Raw genomic sequence first — 6,363 nt, 5'->3', positions numbered from 1 at the left:
TATGTTTACAGACTTAGAACCTGAGGGTTCACAGAGTTTGGGTGCACGGACCCACAGAGTTATAGCCTCGAGTGGCTAATATGTGTTATATGTGGTATTTTAGGGAACTCACTAAGCTTTGTGCTTACAGTGTTTGGTGTTATTTGTTTCAGGTACTAGTGACGACCGTGGGAAGGCGCCGACTTGATCAGTACACATGCATGGGATTTTATGATTTTGAGATCTTGGGATTTTTGTATTACTTGGATTGAATTTCAAACATGGTTGTTTTATGAATATTAAGTGAATTATGTTTTTATAAAAAATGAAAATTTTGTTTTGAAATTTACGGTGTTACAGATAACAAAGAAAATAATTCAATACTCTGGATATTATACCTAATCCATACTCTCGGATCAGTGATAAATTATGGTACCTAATCCACACTCTCCAATCATTGATGAATGACTATACCTAATTTATACTCCCTGCTTAGTGATGAAAGACTATCCTTAATCCACGCTCTCGTATCAGTGATAAATCACTATACCTATTCCATACTATCGGATCAGTGATTAATAACTATCCACAATCCATAATTAGATAAGTGATTAATAACAATTCATAATCCATCCTCTCGTATCAATGATTTATTAACATGACAAGACATAGTCTGGTAAAGGGTCGTCATCTATACTCTCCTAGATGAATTTCGAAAATTATTTGAAGAAAAAAGAGGGGAAATATTGAATATCCTCCTGATTACCAATGTTAGAGTTCTACCCTCCATTCATATCTCACATATACTACTAAGAAGATGGTACCCAATATCTATTTAGGCAACATTATCCTACCTTAGTGTATTTATTTGACACTAAGTGTTTTAGGTATTATTACACTTTTATCTTTCTCTCTAATAATACTTCTATTATCAATATCACATAATAATCAATATATATATATACATATATATATATATATATATATATGTATATATATATATATACATACATATATATATATATGTATATATATATATATATATATATATATATATATATATATATATATATATATATATATATATATAGAACCATAAGAACCATAATTGGTTCGCATATCGTATATCATCAAATACATTTCTAACACATAATCCAGACAATAAGCATATAGCTCACATATGAACGTTTTGATAGATATCGATAACTTTAATTAATACTTGTTTTAAAATAATGTTCATGATAGGTACTCTCCACTCACCTGAATTAGGTGGGTGACTGGAGAATTCGGCAGAGCTTTGCCTAACACCTTGATTTATCCTTTGACGTGACCTAAGTATTATTTATACTGAGTCTTATTCTAATATTCCTCATGACTAACGAACGTCTAGATTCCTCAAAATTTCCAATTTCTACATCAAGATGTATCAAGTAAGGAATAACCATGTATGATCATATCGGAGCTAGATTTTGTTTGGTATAAAGAGTATATTGTTTGCAAATCCTAGTTTAAACACCTCATTAAATCAAGCCTAAACATTAACCCGTATGAAGACCAATTAGTATTTTGACATGGAATCACTAATAAATCTTATTTATAAATTAATAATGATGATGATGATGATCATAAATATAAGTTACAATAAAAGCGATATAAGTGTAGCTTAAGTTACACAGATTTTCCTAACAAATGTCCAAAAACTGAACTACCAGAACTCTAACTAGATAGCTTCTACTTGTCGTGCCTAGCAAGGTGTGCACTGTGCACTTCGGTCGACGATGCTCCTCAAACATTTTGCCACATGGAAAGCACTTTTTGGTATGTATCACCTGTCTAGAAGGTGTGTGCGCCATGCAACATACTTGGCCATGGCATTTCTCGAAAAACTTCGGAAAATCGTATATTTCTCATACGAGCTCTGTTTTTGACGTTCTTTATATCCAAATTGACAAGTTAGACCGTGTCTGTTAATTCTCACTTTATTTTAATATTTATATTTTTATAGGCTTAAACTGTTAAAGTTCGTATAAAAGTTATAAATCTTTCATACGATATCCGTTCTCGACTGCTTTATATCGGCAGATAGGTATTGACGAGATCTTTGACTCTTGTCTAGATTGTTTTTCCTAAAAATTGATCGATTTCAATTTCGGTTTCTGTGTCGCATACTACTGTGGTAAAGCTTCGAAAAATCATACTTTCGAATATGAAGTCAAATTTAGGCACTCTCTATATTTAGAGTTTTCTTTTACGATTACTACGACTTGTTTAGATTATTTATCATATTATACTTTAATCATATAGCCTAAATTTGCGGGTGTTACAATTTTATATACATTTTACCTTTTTATTTTAATGGGTGTGTATATCATATGGAATTTTAGGGAAATCTCCAATAAAGTCTCAATATTTTGGGCGAATTTACGATTTAATCCCAAATTGTTTACAAAAAAGGAGAGAATGTCGACTAAAACTTCGGAATAACGCTTCATGGCCAGTTTCGTAGATTTAGTCCGTATTCTGGGTTTTTTCATTAATTGATCAAAAAATTTGGCATTTTTCATCAATTGATCAATTACCCTTAAACTTATTGTGAATTTCACTCATCCACGTCTTAAAAACTACTCATTTCTATTTTTCACTTTTTCTTATCCACCTCTCAAAGTTGTACTCTTTCAACTTATTTAGTTTATTAATCTAGTACAAAATGACATACTTCTAAGGTCTATACTCTAAACGAATAAACTTGACACGAAAATAAATTGATTGACACGAAAATAAACGGGTTGAATCATGCACTTCAACACGCTCATGTTAGACTCGTACCTCAATTTTCCAAGGACAGTAGCAACATCTTAGAAGCAGCAAGTCTTGCCTTGGATAGACCATAGAACACAGATTCCTTTGACTTTGATACCTCATTACACACATGCACACACACACACACACACGTTCCAGGTTAGAAACTTTTATGTGTATATCTGTGTGTACACATAAAAAGAAAAGACAAAGATCTATCTGAGGGGTGTGTGTATGTATCCCTTATCACATCCTTCCTAATTTTGCAATAGATAGAAAGAAACATAGGGAGAAAGTGGTTAAATGGATTAAGGTTTTAAACAACCAATATAATGATGAAGAAAATGAGTATTAACGAGAAATGTTATCCCATAGATTTAGGTATACATGATTAGTGTTATTATGTATGTTTTGTGGTTATCTCAATACTTAAGCCAATGTTGAACTCAAAAGAAAAAATATAATATTCTTTTATGAATTTCATCTTGCAATCATGGTGCACTTTATCTTTAGTAAAGGTTTTCAGACAAATTTATGAAGTTTGTTAGTTTTTTAGATTGTATAGATACTTTTTTTATAACTTTCGTGACTTTAAAACTAAATATATAACATTGTATAAAAAGAAATGAAAAAAATATACTCATTTAAAAAACAAATTATTTTTAATATATTGATAAAATGGTTATTCTGAAGTTTTAGCTGAATTAACAAAAAAAATTCCACTATTTTGATGAATTAACAAAAAAAACTGGAATACCGGCTAAATCTGCGAAACCGGCCACATAGGATTATTCTGAACTTTTAGCTGATATTTTGTCTCTGTTTGTAAACAAAATTTAATTTGGAACTAAAATGTAAACTGACCTAAACTATTAGGACTTTATTGGAGATTTCCCAATATTTTATAACATTATTTTGACTCGAATATTCAACAACAAAAAAAATGTTTAAACCATTTTCCTATATATTCCATTAATATTGAATAATGAATAAACCATTATTTTTATCAAATAATGAATTTATACATATCATAACAATTCAAATATGCTTGACGTTGTTTATATCGAAAAATTGGGATATAAGATCCCAAGATCTAAAATAATTGTAGTTGATTTTTGAATAATAGAAACCCACACATAAAGTTAGTCTTGAACACACTTTCACGGAAATGTTTATCGAATTAAGAAGTAGATATAGTTTTCTATACCATATGGATCTTATGTCCCAATTTTCCATCTAAAGAAGTTTTATGTATTTCAATTTCTACCATCAATCATTGATGTGCAATACAGTTCTTCATATACTTAATCTGCAACACATTCACAGACCAAGTTATTGGTCTGCAATACCCTTATGACCTTCTTTTAAATATAACTAGGCGAATATTCGCGTGTTGCGCAAAATAGAAATATATAGTTATATTTTTTTGCATATGAATGTTGAAAGAATTAAGACATCATGATATACTATAAAGAAGAAATCTATCATATCAACATTTGCGTTTGAAACATCTATTACCTTTCAATTTTCAACTTAATATAATTAATCTATTAATTTAAAACATATTGTTAAAAGCAAAATATTGTTTTCTTATTCATAAAATTTAAAATGATTATTATAATACATTTTATTTATTATCATGATCACTATGCTCATGCTTGTGATGAAACATATGTTTGTGTTTGTTCTCATCTACAGGTTCTAGGACATGAGTAGTTTTTGGTGCATTTGATGGTGAAATGAGATTCTCATGAACTGGCATTGGCGGTGGTGGTGGTGGTGGCGGTGGTGGTGGCGGTGGCGGAGGCATTGGCGGATAGATTCGTTTACTAGTAGACGATGTTACGAGAACCACCATTGCAACAAGAAAAAGAAACATGTCTCTGGTGTCCATGGGTTTAAGATTAACGGGATCAAAGATAGATTGATGATATGAAATTGAGAGTATAGTTTTCTTCTTTTTATAGCCAAAAGTTATCAATGAGGATTTGACGAGTGTTACTTTTTCATTAATGCACATAATATTAAAATACATTTATTTACTGTCCACCTATGGTCAAAAAAAAAAGTTACGCTTTAATAACAAACATGAAAGTCAACAAATCATTAAAGTTTGATTTAATGTAACATCCTGAACCCTAAAGTACTCATATTCTTTCATTTATTTCATTTTGAGGGCCCTCATAAAGCGAGATCTAAGTGGTCATTTCGTGAGTGGCCATTGATTCATTGACCAGTTGACTCGTATTATTGAGTCTCACGATATAATACATAAGGTCCCACGATGTGAACGCGACTTAATGACCCAAAATTTCACACCCCTGAAACGGAACGACGGAACATCTGAGGGCAGATGACTTCATTGGACAGTATCATAACAATTGAATATAAATGAAGTAAGCATCACAACCATTAGATTGAATTGTAAATAGATTTACATTGTACTCAAATGTTGTTTACATGACACCATATTCATGTGACAAAAATGAATGAAATGATGTGAAGACGTCCCATCGTTCAAAAACTCTTATGGTTACCTATTTACTGGTTTTCTGAGAATACAATTGATTTTGAAAAGTGTCAACAATTAAGTAGGTGAGTTCATCAGTATTTTTGTATGCAAGGAAGATTGTAACTGTTTCGTGTAAAAATATAGTGTATACTTCCAGAAAATCAAATATATTCTTATAAATGAAACATAAGTCTCAATCTAAAGACTAAAAATATAGGTAGTGTTTTACTGAAAGGTAGTGTTATGTTATTTTATGATTAGATAAAACTACTTGAATGTATGTTAACTTGTAAATCCAATGTATCGTCGACACTCTATGTGAGTTATTATAACCATACTAATATGAATAGTGGCCTGAACGAAGTTCTTCAGACCTTGGAACTATTCCAAAAATTGTCACCCTAAACCTGTCGGTCTAACTGCAGCTAATAGTTTATGTGTGGGATTATCAATCACATATAGATTTATACGCAAGTGTCATGCTCTCCCTACAATAAACTTTGGTTATAATTCAGAACTTTAGTAGGTACTTTGGTAGGTACAATGAAGTAGTGTCTCACAAGTCTGTATCAACTGGTTTACGTCTGTAGTGTTAAAAATTCGTTATGTTGTAAGTAAATTAATTATACCTTTAATAATTATTTATTTATGATGAAATGATAGTGTAGTGTTTGTAACTCTCAAACTATACAAATTATAGTTTATCATGTCTTATTGTCATGAACATTTATGTAAACATTTATATAAACACATAATGAATATTTTGTCTAGTTTCAAATTGTAAAGTTAACATCATAGTTTTTGGGTTGTAACCCACACAATAGTGAAATACTAAAATCTACTCTTTTTTGTTATAAAAGTTATATTTTCGTAAAAAGCTTCATAAACCAACGAGTTCTGCAAATCATAAGTTTTCTTATGATCTCATGACATAGATTATGTTGGTTTTGTTAGTTTTGTATTTTAAAATTAATATACCACAAATATTTGGGGAAAGCCAGTGATAACCACATCTTATGCAAACAATATTTTATAGTTTAACATAAAGATGACACATGAAAGTATTTGTATGA

The sequence above is a fragment of the Lactuca saligna genome, chromosome 2 (genome assembly GCF_052625555.1).
Source record: "Lactuca saligna cultivar CGN05327 chromosome 2, ASM5262555v1, whole genome shotgun sequence".
In the NCBI taxonomy this organism is placed as follows: domain Eukaryota; kingdom Viridiplantae; phylum Streptophyta; class Magnoliopsida; order Asterales; family Asteraceae; genus Lactuca; species Lactuca saligna.
Note: the sequence above shows the minus strand (reverse complement) of the source record.